Here is a 15,371-nt window from a genome sequence, read left to right on the forward strand (position 1 = left end):
TAATACACCCATTTCTTTGTCTCTCACATGGGCTGCGCCAAAGAGCAATGATTGGCACTTTGGACTTTGCATGCAAAGGTACCAGTCCAAATCTTGGGGGTACAATTTTATTACTCTTGACCTTTTCCATTTCTGTCATCTTTGTTTATTGATAGCTCAAATCCAACACCAGTAGGTTGAAAGAGACAATTATTGATTCCTTTCAAAACGTCCATCAGCTTGAACAAGTTACAGAAATACAAACATTATAATACGTTTACATCACATTCCTACACAAAATAGTGTGGCATTAAGAAATCCTATCCTGTTTTTCTGAAATGCATTTCAGAGGCCTGATTCCCAGCATCCCTTTTTGAAGCTTTCTGCGCTATTGATAAGGCGAATTTAGCACATTTTGAAAGAGAAGTGTTCTTAAATCAAACCTAGAGAACCACAATGACGGTATCATTCAGATAGTACAAATGTTTTTTGTATATTAGTATGGAAATTGTGAAATAAAACGTTTTTCATGCTGATTTTCAACAGTCGATCTGCAATCATGAAACATAAGCTTTTGCTTGGAGGCCTCACAGGTACTGATCTAATTTTCTCTTTTAAGATTATTCACAAATCATATGATATGCTTTGTATAAATCAACTATATTGTTAGATCAAAATTGAGTAAAAAGTGAGTATCTCAATTTCATGACATATAGAAGAGTAAGGAGAAGAAGCTCATGTTTCAAATGTGGAGAGGCAACAACTTTTCATTATTTTCACCTCCACTAATTATATGCATTTTTATAATGTATGTGTTTATGTTGTCCTATAAATATACAGAGACATATAGCAAGATATAGGGAGATACATACGTGTAAAGTGGATATGTACAAGTTTATAAGTAAATGAGATGTTTTTCCAATTAATAATTCTAAGAACTGAATGGAAAAGAAAATCGTAAAGTTTAGATACGTCCCACTGTGATTTGTACTCAGATCCCGGTTTTCAGAGTCTAGAGTGCTAAGCATGATACCATCAAACCACCTGTACCAGGTTGAGCTTTTCATTTTGAGAGAAGAGATTGCATTCACGGGGGAATCTTATATTTTATTGCAAAATCGTATCTCACATAAAAAGTACTGTTCAACAGAGTGATAGCGTTACTTGAGTCCTCTGGGCAACATCCTTCCCTAACATAGTTCAATATGCAAAAGTTGAACAGAATAGAAAAGTAATAACATTCTGTTGGTCTTTGACTGTAGAACATTAAAAACTTTGAAATGTTCACATTGCTGCAGCAATTTGCTCCCTTGTCACATGGGAGGTTCCATGGTGTAATGGTTAGCACTTTGGACTTTGAATCCAAGGATCCGAGTTCAAATCTCGGTGGGACCACTTTCATGACTGTTGATCAAATCTTTTTCTGTCAAGTGTATTCATAAATATCACAAATCTAACACGGGTAGAGTGAAACATTAATTTATTGATTGTATTCTGAAAGTCTATTCGATGTGAGCAAATGATAGAACTTTTAGAAAACATGGAAATTAAATGGCTCAAAATAATGAGACATTTTGCGAGCTGACTCTGTTTTCTCAAACTCATCACAGGGGGCTGATGCAAGATATTACTTTCTTAAATCTTACTGTTATTGATAAGGGGAAGATGGAACTTTTTAATTGGAAATCCTTCATTAAAACAAAACTTGAGGAATCAAATTGTGTATTATGGGGACAGAAGATATGACGTTTTGAATAACAATCGTGAAATTCAGACACACATATATTTACACTCTGATTTTCTAAAGTAAATCCATAACCATAAAGTAAAATCTTTCGAAAGACGTGTCAAAGGTAATAATCTGAATTTCTCTTTCAAAGAAATTCACAATTAAATGCACTGTGTAAGTCAAGCATGTTGTCATATAAGAAATCAGCAAAAATTAACTATCTCATTACTGGTCATATAGATGAGAGAGGAAATGAACCTAACGTTTAAATTGTGGATGGGAAACAACAGTTTTTAGTTTTCAGCTTCAATACATATGTTTATGAATAATTGATTTCTGTATATAGTCTTATCGCTATCTAGACGGATATAGCTATGTATACATAGATGCATACTTATACGTTGATAAATATCAGTATAAAACATTGACGTTATGTTTTTCCAAGTCCAAATTCTAAGAAATGGGTGAAATAGTAAATCTCATAATTCAAGCAGGTCCCACCGAGATTTGAACTCGGATCGCTGGATTCAGAGTGCTAACCATTACACCATGGAACCCTCCCATACATGAGTCATTTTTCCATTGAGACAAACGAGAGCGCATTAGTGCGGGGGCATTTCTTACATTGATGAAACGATATCTCTGTTGAATGCTCATAGTGTAAAGAGCTATAATGTGATTTGATTCTGTTCAGATACATTCTCCATAACAGTGTTAAGTATGCAAACGTTTATCAGGATAGGCAAGTTATATCATAATCATCATCTTTGACTGTAACATATTAAAACATTTTACATTTCCAAACTAATACACCCATTTCTTTGTCTCTCACATGGGCTGCGCCAAAGAGCAATGATTGGCACGTTAAACTTTGCATGCAAAGGTACCAGTCCAAATCTTGGGGGTACTATTTTATTACTCTTGACCTTTTCCATTTCTGTCATCTTTGTTTATTGATAGCTCAAATCCAACACCAGTAGGTTGAAAGAGACAATTATTGATTCCTTTCAAAACGTCCATCAGCTTGAACAAGTTACAGAAATACAAACATTATAATACGTTTACATCACATTCCTACACAAAATAGTGTGGCATTAAGAAATCCTATCCTGTTTTTCTGAAATGCATTTCAGAGGCCTGATTCCCAGCATCCCTTTTTGAAGCTTTCTGCGCTATTGATAAGGCGAATTTAGCACATTTTGAAAGAGAAGTGTTCTTAAATCAAACCTAGAGAACCACAATGACGGTATCATTCAGATAGTACAAATGTTTTTTGTATATTAGTATGGAAATTGTGAAATAAAACGTTTTTCATGCTGATTTTCAACAGTCGATCTGCAATCGTGAAACATAAGCTTTTGCTTGGAGGCCTCACAGGTACTGATCTAATTTTCTCTTTTAAGATTATTCACAAATCATATGATATGCTTTGTATAAATCAACTATATTGTTAGATCAAAATTGAGTAAAAAGTGAGTATCTCAATTTCATGACATATAGAAGAGTAAGGAGAAGAAGCTCATGTTTCAAATGTGGAGAGGCAACAACTTTTCATTATTTTCACCTCCACTAATTATATGCATTTTTATAATGTATGTGTTTATGTTGTCCTATAAATATACAGAGACATATAGCAAGATATAGGGAGATACATACGTGTAAAGTGGATATGTACAAGTTTATAAGTAAATGAGATGTTTTTCCAATTAATAATTCTAAGAACTGAATGGAAAAGAAAATCGTAAAGTTTAGATAAGTCCCACTGTGATTTGTACTCAGATCCCGGTTTTCAGAGTCTAGAGTGCTAAGCATGATACCATCAAACCACCTGTACCAGGTTGAGCTTTTCATTTTGAGAGAAGAGATTGCATTCACAGGGGAATCTTATATTTTATTGCAAAATCGTATCTCACATAAAAAGTACTGTTCAACAAGGTGATAGCGTTACTTGAGTCCTCTGGGCAACATCCTTCCCTAACATAGTTCAATATGCAAAAGTTGAACAGAATAGAAAAGTAATAACATTCTGTTGGTCTTTGACTGTAGAACATTAAAAACTTTGAAATGTTCACATTGCTGCAGCAATTTGCTCCCTTATCACATGGGAGGTTCCATGGTGTAATGGTTAGCACTTTGAATCCAAGGATCCGAGTTCAAATCTCGGTGGGACCACTTTCATGACTGTTGATCAAATCTTTTTCTGTCAAGTGTATTCATAAATATCACAAATCTAACACGGATAGAGTGAAACATTAATTTATTGATTGTATTCTGAAAGTCTATTCGATGTGAGCAAATGATAGAACTTTTAGAAAACATGGAAATTAAATGGCTCAAAATAATGAGACATTTTGCGAGCTGACTCTGTTTTCTCAAACTCATCACAGGGGGCTGATGCAAGATATTACTTTCTTAAATATTACTGTTATTGATAAGGGGAAGATGGAACTTTTTAATTGGAAATCCTTCATTAAAACAAAACTTGAGGAATCAAATTGTGTATTATGGGGACAGAAGATATGACGTTTTGAATAACAATCGTGAAATTCAGACACACATATATTTACACTCTGATTTTCTAAAGTAAATCCATAACCATAAGGTAAAATCTTTCGAAAGACGTGTCAAAGGTAATAATCTGAATTTCTCTTTCAAAGAAATTCACAATTAAATGCACTGTGTAAGTCAAGCATGTTGTCATATAAGAAATCAGCAAAAATTAACTATCTCATTACTGGTCATATAGATGAGAGAGGAAATGAACCTAACGTTTAAATTGTGGATGGAAAACAACAGTTTTTAGTTTTCAGCTTCAATACATATGTTTATGAATAATTGATTTCTTTATATAGTCTTATCGCTATCTAGACGGATATAGCTATGTATACATAGATGCATACTTATACGTTGATAAGTATCAGTATAAAACATTGACGTTATGTTTTTCCAAGACCAAATTCTAAGAAATGGGTGAAATAGTAAATCTCATAATTCAAGCAGGTCCCACCGAGATTTGAACTCGGATCGCTGGATTCAGAGTGCTAACCATTACACCATGGAACCCTCCCATACATGAGTCATTTTTCCATTGAGACAAAAGAGAGCGCATTAGTGCGGGGGCATTTCTTACATTGATGAAACGATATCTCTGTTGAATGCTCATAGTGTAAAGAGCTATAATGTGATTTGATTCTGTTCAGATACATTCTCCATAACAGTGTTAAGTATGCAAACGTTTATCAGGATAGGCAAGTTATATCATAATCATCATCTTTGACTGTAACATATTAAAACATTTTACATTTCCAAACTAATACACCCATTTCTTTGTCTCTCACATGGGCTGCGCCAAAGAGCAATGATTGGCACGTTAAACTTTGCATGCAAAGGTACCAGTCCAAATCTTGGGGGTACTATTTTATTACTCTTGACCTTTTCCATTTCTGTCATCTTTGTTTATTGATAGCTCAAATCCAACACCAGTAGGTTGAAAGAGACAATTATTGATTCCTTTCAAAACGTCCATCAGCTTGAACAAGTTACAGAAATACAAACATTATAATACGTTTACATCACATTCCTACACAAAATAGTGTGGCATTAAGAAATCCTATCCTGTTTTTCTGAAATGCATTTCAGAGGCCTGATTCCCAGCATCCCTTTTTGAAGCTTTCTGCGCTATTGATAAGGCGAATTTAGCACATTTTGAAAGAGAAGTGTTCTTAAATCAAACCTAGAGAACCACAATGACGGTATCATTCAGATAGTACAAATGTTTTTTGTATATTAGTATGGAAATTGTGAAATAAAACGTTTTTCATGCTGATTTTCAACAGTCGATCTGCAATCGTGAAACATAAGCTTTTGCTTGGAGGCCTCACAGGTACTGATCTAATTTTCTCTTTTAAGATTATTCACAAATCATATGATATGCTTTGTATAAATCAACTATATTGTTAGATCAAAATTGAGTAAAAAGTGAGTATCTCAATTTCATGACATATAGAAGAGTAAGGAGAAGAAGCTCATGTTTCAAATGTGGAGAGGCAACAACTTTTCATTATTTTCACCTCCACTAATTATATGCATTTTTATAATGTATGTGTTTATGTTGTCCTATAAATATACAGAGACATATAGCAAGATATAGGGAGATACATACGTGTAAAGTGGATATGTACAAGTTTATAAGTAAATGAGATGTTTTTCCAATTAATAATTCTAAGAACTGAATGGAAAAGAAAATCGTAAAGTTTAGATAAGTCCCACTGTGATTTGTACTCAGATCCCGGTTTTCAGAGTCTAGAGTGCTAAGCATGATACCATCAAACCACCTGTACCAGGTTGAGCTTTTCATTTTGAGAGAAGAGATTGCATTCACGGGGGAATCTTATATTTTATTGCAAAATCGTATCTCACATAAAAAGTACTGTTCAACAAGGTGATAGCGTTACTTGAGTCCTCTGGGCAACATCCTTCCCTAACATAGTTCAATATGCAAAAGTTGAACAGAATAGAAAAGTAATAACATTCTGTTGGTCTTTGACTGTAGAACATTAAAATCTTTGAAATGTTCACATTGCTGCAGCAATTTGCTCCCTTATCACATGGGAGGTTCCATGGTGTAATGGTTAGCCCTTTGGACTTTGAATCCAAGGATCCGAGTTCAAATCTCGGTGGGACCACTTTCATGACTGTTGATCAAATCTTTTTCTGTCAAGTGTATTCATAAATATCACAAATCTAACACGGATAGAGTGAAACATTAATTTATTGATTGTATTCTGAAAGTCTATTCGATGTGAGCAAATGATAGAACTTTTAGAAAACATGGAAATTAAATGGCTCAAAATAATGAGACATTTTGCGAGCTGACTCTGTTTTCTCAAACTCATCACAGGGGGCTGATGCAAGATATTACTTTCTTAAATATTACTGTTATTGATAAGGGGAAGATGGAACTTTTTAATTGGAAATCCTTCATTAAAACAAAACTTGAGGAATCAAATTGTGTATTATGGGGACAGAAGATATGACGTTTTGAATAACAATCGTGAAATTCAGACACACATATATTTACACTCTGATTTTCTAAAGTAAATCCATAACCATAAGGTAAAATCTTTCGAAAGACGTGTCAAAGGTAATAATCTGAATTTCTCTTTCAAAGAAATTCACAATTAAATGCACTGTGTAAGTCAAGCATGTTGTCATATAAGAAATCAGCAAAAATTAACTATCTCATTACTGGTCATATAGATGAGAGAGGAAATGAACCTAACGTTTAAATTGTGGATGGGAAACAACAGTTTTTAGTTTTCAGCTTCAATACATATGTTTATGAATAATTGATTTCTTTATATAGTCTTATCGCTATCTAGACGGATATAGCTATGTATACATAGATGCATACTTATACGTTGATAAGTATCAGTATAAAACATTGACGTTATGTTTTTCCAAGACCAAATTCTAAGAAATGGGTGAAATAGTAAATCTCATAATTCAAGCAGGTCCCACCGAGATTTGAACTCGGATCGCTGGATTCAGAGTGCTAACCATTACACCATGGAACCCTCCCATACATGAGTCATTTTTCCATTGAGACAAAAGAGAGCGCATTAGTGCGGGGGCATTTCTTACATTGATGAAACGATATCTCTGTTGAATGCTCATAGTGTAAAGAGCTATAATGTGATTTGATTCTGTTCAGATACATTCTCCATAACAGTGTTAAGTATGCAAACGTTTATCAGGATAGGCAAGTTATATCATAATCATCATCTTTGACTGTAACATATTAAAACATTTTACATTTCCAAACTAATACACCCATTTCTTTGTCTCTCACATGGGCTGCGCCAAAGAGCAATGATTGGCACGTTAAACTTTGCATGCAAAGGTACCAGTCCAAATCTTGGGGGTACTATTTTATTACTCTTGACCTTTTCCATTTCTGTCATCTTTGTTTATTGATAGCTCAAATCCAACACCAGTAGGTTGAAAGATACAATTATTGATTCCTTTCAAAACGTCCATCAGCTTGAACAAGTTACAGAAATACAAACATTATAATACGTTTACATCACATTCCTACACAAAATAGTGTGGCATTAAGAAATCCTATCCTGTTTTTCTGAAATGCATTTCAGAGGCCTGATTCCCAGCATCCCTTTTTGAAGCTTTCTGCGCTATTGATAAGGCGAATTTAGCACATTTTGAAAGAGAAGTGTTCTTAAATCAAACCTAGAGAACCACAATGACGGTATCATTCAGATAGTACAAATGTTTTTTGTATATTAGTATGGAAATTGTGAAATAAAACGTTTTTCATGCTGATTTTCAACAGTCGATCTGCAATCGTGAAACATAAGCTTTTGCTTGGAGGCCTCACAGGTACTGATCTAATTTTCTCTTTTAAGATTATTCACAAATCATATGATATGCTTTGTATAAATCAACTATATTGTTAGATCAAAATTGAGTAAAAAGTGACTATCTCAATTTCATGACATATAGAAGAGTAAGGAGAAGAAGCTCATGTTTCAAATGTGGAGAGGCAACAACTTTTCATTATTTTCACCTCTACTAATTATATGCATTTTTATAATGTATGTGTTTATGTTGTCCTATAAATATACAGAGACATATAGCAAGATATAGGGAGATACATATGTGTAAAGTGGATATGTACAAGTTTATAAGTAAATGAGATGTTTTTCCAATTAATAATTCTAAGAACTGAATGGAAAAGAAAATCGTAAAGTTTAGATAAGTCCCACTGTGATTTGTACTCAGATCCCGGTTTTCAGAGTCTAGAGTGCTAAGCATGATACCATCAACCCACCTGTACCAGGTTGAGCTTTTCATTTTGAGAGAAGAGATTGCATTCACGGGGGAATCTTATCTTTTATTGCAAAATCGTATCTCACATAAAAAGTACTGTTCAACAAGGTGATAGCGTTACTTGAGTCCTCTGGGCAACATCCTTCCCTAACATAGTTCAATATGCAAAAGTTGAACAGAATAGAAAAGTAATAACATTCTGTTGGTTTTTGACTGTAGAACATTAAAAACTTTGAAATGTTCACATTGCTGCAGCAATTTGCTCCCTTGTTACATGGGAGGTTCCATGGTGTAATGGTTAGCACTTTGGACTATGAATCCAAGGATCCGAGTTCAAATCTCAGTGGGACCACTTTCATGACTGTTGATCAAATCTTTTTCTGTCAAGTGTATTCATAAATATCACAAATCTAACACGGGTAGAGTGAAACATTAATTTATTGATTGTATTCTGAAAGTCTATTCGAAGTGAGCAAATGATAGAACTTTTAGAAAACATGGAAATTAAATGGCTCAAAATAATGAGACATTTTGCGAGCTGACTCTGTTTTCTCAAACTCATCACAGGGGGCTGATGCAAGATATTACTTTCTTAAATCTTACTGTTATTGATAAGGGGAAGATGGAACTTTTTAATTGGAAATCCTTCATTAAAACAAAACTTGAGGAATCAAATTGTGTATTATGGGGACAGAAGATATGACGTTTTGAATAACAATCGTGAAATTCAGACACACATATATTTACACTCTGATTTTCTAAAGTAAATCCATAACCATAAAGTAAAATCTTTCGAAAGACGTGTCAAAGGTAATAATCTGAATTTCTCTTTCAAAGAAATTCACAATTAAATGCACTGTGTAAGTCAAGCATGTTGTCATATAAGAAATCAGCAAAAATTAACTATCTCATTACTGGTCATATAGATGAGAGAGGAAATGAACCTAACGTTTAAATTGTGGATGGGAAACAACAGTTTTTAGTTTCAGCTTCAATACATATGTTTATGAATAATTGATTTCTTTATATAGTCTTATCGCTATCTAGACGGATATAGCTATGTATACATAGATGCATACTTATACGTTGATAAATATCAGTATAAAACATTGACGTTATGTTTTTCCAAGTCCAAATTCTAAGAAATGGGTGAAATAGTAAATCTCATAATTCAAGTAGGTCCCACCGAGATTTGAATCTCAGATCGCTGGATTCAGAGTCCAGGATGATAACCATTAGACCATGGAACCCTCCCATACATGAGTCATTTTTCCATTGAGACAAAAGAGAGCGCATTAGTGCGGGGGCATTTCTTACATTGATGAAACGATATCTCTGTTGAATGCTCATAGTGTAAAGAGCTATAATGTGATTTGATTCTGTTCAGATACATTCTCCATAACAGTGTTAATTATGCAAACGTTTATCAGGATAGGCAAGTTATATCATAATCATCATCTTTGACTGTAACATATTAAAACATTTTACATTTCCAAACTAATACACCCATTTCTTTGTCTCTCACATGGGCTGCGCCAAAGAGCAATGATTGGCACGTTAAACTTTGCATGCAAAGGTACCAGTCCAAATCTTGGGGGTACTATTTTATTACTCTTGACCTTTTCCATTTCTGTCATCTTTGTTTATTGATAGCTCAAATCCAACACCAGTAGGTTGAAAGAGACAATTATTGATTCCTTTCAAAACGTCCATCAGCTTGAACAAGTTACAGAAATACAAACATTATAATACGTTTACATCACATTCCTACACAAAATAGTGTGGCATTAAGAAATCCTATCCTGTTTTTCTGAAATGCATTTCAGAGGCCTGATTCCCAGCATCCCTTTTTGAAGCTTTCTGCGCTATTGATAAGGCGAATTTAGCACATTTTGAAAGAGAAGTGTTCTTAAATCAAACCTAGAGAACCACAATGACGGTATCATTCAGATAGTACAAATGTTTTTTGTATATTAGTATGGAAATTGTGAAATAAAACGTTTTTCATGCTGATTTTCAACAGTCGATCTGCAATCGTGAAACATAAGCTTTTGCTTGGAGGCCTCACAGATACTGATCTAATTTTCTCTTTTAAGATTATTCACAAATCATATGATATGCTTTGTATAAATCAACTATATTGTTAGATCAAAATTGAGTAAAAAGTGAGTATCTCAATTTCATGACATATAGAAGAGTAAGGAGAAGAAGCTCATGTTTCAAATGTGGAGAGGCAACAACTTTTCATTATTTTCACCTCTACTAATTATATGCATTTTTATAATGTATGTGTTTATGTTGTCCTATAAATATACAGAGACATATAGCAAGATATAGGGAGATACATATGTGTAAAGTGGATATGTACAAGTTTATAAGTAAATGAGATGTTTTTCCAATTAATAATTCTAAGAACTGAATGGAAAAGAAAATCGTAAAGTTTAGATAAGTCCCACTGTGATTTGTACTCAGATCCCGGTTTTCAGAGTCTAGAGTGCTAAGCATGATACCATCAACCCACCTGTACCAGGTTGAGCTTTTCATTTTGAGAGAAGAGATTGCATTCACGGGGGAATCTTATCTTTTATTGCAAAATCGTATCTCACATAAAAAGTACTGTTCAACAAGGTGATAGCGTTACTTGAGTCCTCTGGGCAACATCCTTCCCTAACATAGTTCAATATGCAAAAGTTGAACAGAATAGAAAAGTAATAACATTCTGTTGGTTTTTGACTGTAGAACATTAAAAACTTTGAAATGTTCACATTGCTGCAGCAATTTGCTCCCTTGTTACATGGGAGGTTCCATGGTGTAATGGTTAGCACTTTGGACTATGAATCCAAGGATCCGAGTTCAAATCTCAGTGGGACCACTTTCATGACTGTTGATCAAATCTTTTTCTGTCAAGTGTATTCATAAATATCACAAATCTAACACGGGTAGAGTGAAACATTAATTTATTGATTGTATTCTGAAAGTCTATTCGAAGTGAGCAAATGATAGAACTTTTAGAAAACATGGAAATTAAATGGCTCAAAATAATGAGACATTTTGCGAGCTGACTCTGTTTTCTCAAACTCATCACAGGGGGCTGATGCAAGATATTACTTTCTTAAATCTTACTGTTATTGATAAGGGGAAGATGGAACTTTTTAATTGGAAATCCTTCATTAAAACAAAACTTGAGGAATCAAATTGTGTATTATGGGGACAGAAGATATGACGTTTTGAATAACAATCGTGAAATTCAGACACACATATATTTACACTCTGATTTTCTAAAGTAAATCCATAACCATAAAGTAAAATCTTTCGAAAGACGTGTCAAAGGTAATAATCTGAATTTCTCTTTCAAAGAAATTCACAATTAAATGCACTGTGTAAGTCAAGCATGTTGTCATATAAGAAATCAGCAAAAATTAACTATCTCATTACTGGTCATATAGATGAGAGAGGAAATGAACCTAACGTTTAAATTGTGGATGGGAAACAACAGTTTTTAGTTTCAGCTTCAATACATATGTTTATGAATAATTGATTTCTTTATATAGTCTTATCGCTATCTAGACGGATATAGCTATGTATACATAGATGCATACTTATACGTTGATAAATATCAGTATAAAACATTGACGTTATGTTTTTCCAAGTCCAAATTCTAAGAAATGGGTGAAATAGTAAATCTCATAATTCAAGTAGGTCCCACCGAGATTTGAATCTCAGATCGCTGGATTCAGAGTCCAGGATGATAACCATTAGACCATGGAACCCTCCCATACATGAGTCATTTTTCCATTGAGACAAAAGAGAGCGCATTAGTGCGGGGGCATTTCTTACATTGATGAAAGGATATCTCTGTTGAATGCTCATAGTGTAAAGAGCTATAATGTGATTTGATTCTGTTCAGATACATTCTCCATAACAGTGTTAAATATGCACACGTTTATCAAGATAGGCAAGTTATATCATAATGATCATCTTTGACTGTATCATATTAAAACATTTTACATTTCCAAACTAATACACCCATTTCTTTGTCTCTCACATGGGCTGCGCCAAAGAGCAATGATTGGCACTTTGGACTTTGCATGCAAAGGTACCAGTCCAAATCTTGGGGGTACTATTTTATTACTCTTGACCTTTTCCATTTCTGTCATCTTTGTTTATTGATAGCTCAAATCCAACACCAGTAGGTTGAAAGAGACAATTATTGATTCCTTTCAAAACGTCCATCAGCTTGAACAAGTTACAGAAATACAAACATTATAATACGTTTACATCACATTCCTACACAAAATAGTGTGGCATTAAGAAATCCTATCCTGTTTTTCTGAAATGCATTTCAGAGGCCTGATTCCCAGCATCCCTTTTTGAAGCTTTCTGCGCTATTGATAAGGCGAATTTAGCACATTTTGAAAGAGAAGTGTTCTTAAATCAAACCTAGAGAACCACAATGACGGTATCATTCAGATAGTACAAATGTTTTTTGTATATTAGTATGGAAATTGTGAAATAAAACGTTTTTCATGCTGATTTTCAACAGTCGATCTGCAATCGTGAAACATAAGCTTTTGCTTGGAGGCCTCACAGGTACTGATCTAATTTTCTCTTTTAAGATTATTCACAAATCATATGATATGCTTTGTATAAATCAACTATATTGTTAGATCAAAATTGAGTAAAAAGTGAGTATCTCAATTTCATGACATATAGAAGAGTAAGGAGAAGAAGCTCATGTTTCAAATGTGGAGAGGCAACAACTTTTCATTATTTTCACCTCCACTAATTATATGCATTTTTATAATGTATGTGTTTATGTTGTCCTATAAATATACAGAGACATATAGCAAGATATAGGGAGATACATACGTGTAAAGTGGATATGTACAAGTTTATAAGTAAATGAGATGTTTTTCCAATTAATAATTCTAAGAACTGAATGGAAAAGAAAATCGTAAAGTTTAGATAAGTCCCACTGTGATTTGTACTCAGATCCCGGTTTTCAGAGTCTAGAGTGCTAAGCATGATACCATCAAACCACCTGTACCAGGTTGAGCTTTTCATTTTGAGAGAAGAGATTGCATTCACGGGGGAATCTTATATTTTATTGCAAAATCGTATCTCACATAAAAAGTACTGTTCAACAAGGTGATAGCGTTACTTGAGTCCTCTGGGCAACATCCTTCCCTAACATAGTTCAATATGCAAAAGTTGAACAGAATAGAAAAGTAATAACATTCTGTTGGTCTTTGACTGTAGAACATTAAAAACTTTGAAATGTTCACATTGCTGCAGCAATTTGCTCCCTTATCACATGGGAGGTTCCATGGTGTAATGGTTAGCACTTTGGACTTTGAATCCAAGGATCCGAGTTCAAATCTCGGTGGGACCACTTTCATGACTGTTGATCAAATCTTTTTCTGTCAAGTGTATTCATAAATATCACAAATCTAACACGGATAGAGTGAAACATTAATTTATTGATTGTATTCTGAAAGTCTATTCGATGTGAGCAAATGATAGAACTTTTAGAAAACATGGAAATTAAATGGCTCAAAATAATGAGACATTTTGCGAGCTGACTCTGTTTTCTCAAACTCATCACAGGGGGCTGATGCAAGATATTACTTTCTTAAATATTACTGTTATTGATAAGGGGAAGATGGAACTTTTTAATTGGAAATCCTTCATTAAAACAAAACTTGAGGAATCAAATTGTGTATTATGGGGACAGAAGATATGACGTTTTGAATAACAATCGTGAAATTCAGACACACATATATTTACACTCTGATTTTCTAAAGTAAATCCATAACCATAAGGTAAAATCTTTCGAAAGACGTGTCAAAGGTAATAATCTGAATTTCTCTTTCAAAGAAATTCACAATTAAATGCACTGTGTAAGTCAAGCATGTTGTCATATAAGAAATCAGCAAAAATTAACTATCTCATTACTGGTCATATAGATGAGAGAGGAAATGAACCTAACGTTTAAATTGTGGATGGGAAACAACAGTTTTTAGTTTTCAGCTTCAATACATATGTTTATGAATAATTGATTTCTTTATATAGTCTTATCGCTATCTAGACGGATATAGCTATGTATACATAGATGCATACTTATACGTTGATAAGTATCAGTATAAAACATTGACGTTATGTTTTTCCAAGACCAAATTCTAAGAAATGGGTGAAATAGTAAATCTCATAATTCAAGCAGGTCCCACCGAGATTTGAACTCGGATCGCTGGATTCAGAGTGCTAACCATTACACCATGGAACCCTCTCATACATGAGTCATTTTTCCATTGAGACAAAAGAGAGCGCATTAGTGCGGGGGCATTTCTTACATTGATGAAACGATATCTCTGTTGAATGCTCATAGTGTAAAGAGCTATAATGTGATTTGATTCTGTTCAGATACATTCTCCATAACAGTGTTAAGTATGCAAACGTTTATCAGGATAGGCAAGTTATATCATAATCATCATCTTTGACTGTAACATATTAAAACATTTTACATTTCCAAACTAATACACCCATTTCTTTGTCTCTCACATGGGCTGCGCCAAAGAGCAATGATTGGCACGTTAAACTTTGCATGCAAAGGTACCAGTCCAAATCTTGGGGGTACTATTTTATTACTCTTGACCTTTTCCATTTCTGTCATCTTTGTTTATTGATAGCTCAAATCCAACACCAGTAGGTTGAAAGAGACAATTATTGATTCCTTTCAAAACGTCCATCAGCTTGAACAAGTTACAGAAATACAAACATTATAATACGTTTACATCACATTCCTACACAAAATAGTGTG

At 33.9% G+C, this 15,371-nt stretch overlaps 5 non-coding genes across 5 annotated transcripts; all 5 read left to right on the top strand.

Annotated features, from left to right (window-relative positions):
* The first annotated feature begins 1,302 nt into the window (after positions 1 to 1,302).
* Positions 1,303 to 1,374, top strand: TRNAQ-UUG (transfer RNA glutamine (anticodon UUG)). Its single transcript has one exon. It is a non-coding gene; the product is annotated as a tRNA-Gln (tRNA).
* Positions 1,375 to 6,321: 4,947 nt separating this feature from the next.
* Positions 6,322 to 6,393, top strand: TRNAQ-UUG (transfer RNA glutamine (anticodon UUG)). The gene has a single exon. It is a non-coding gene; the product is annotated as a tRNA-Gln (tRNA).
* A 2,441-nt stretch (positions 6,394 to 8,834) lies between these two features.
* TRNAH-AUG (transfer RNA histidin (anticodon AUG)) lies at positions 8,835 to 8,906 on the top strand. Its single transcript has one exon. It is a non-coding gene; the product is annotated as a tRNA-His (tRNA).
* A 2,448-nt stretch (positions 8,907 to 11,354) lies between these two features.
* Positions 11,355 to 11,426, top strand: TRNAH-AUG (transfer RNA histidin (anticodon AUG)). Its single transcript has one exon. It is a non-coding gene; the product is annotated as a tRNA-His (tRNA).
* Positions 11,427 to 13,874: 2,448 nt separating this feature from the next.
* TRNAQ-UUG (transfer RNA glutamine (anticodon UUG)) lies at positions 13,875 to 13,946 on the top strand. Its single transcript has one exon. It is a non-coding gene; the product is annotated as a tRNA-Gln (tRNA).
* The last annotated feature ends 1,425 nt before the right edge of the window (positions 13,947 to 15,371 follow it).

This window comes from Lissotriton helveticus, chromosome 4_1, assembly GCF_964261635.1.
Source record: "Lissotriton helveticus chromosome 4_1, aLisHel1.1, whole genome shotgun sequence".
Lineage (NCBI taxonomy): Eukaryota > Metazoa > Chordata > Amphibia > Caudata > Salamandridae > Lissotriton > Lissotriton helveticus.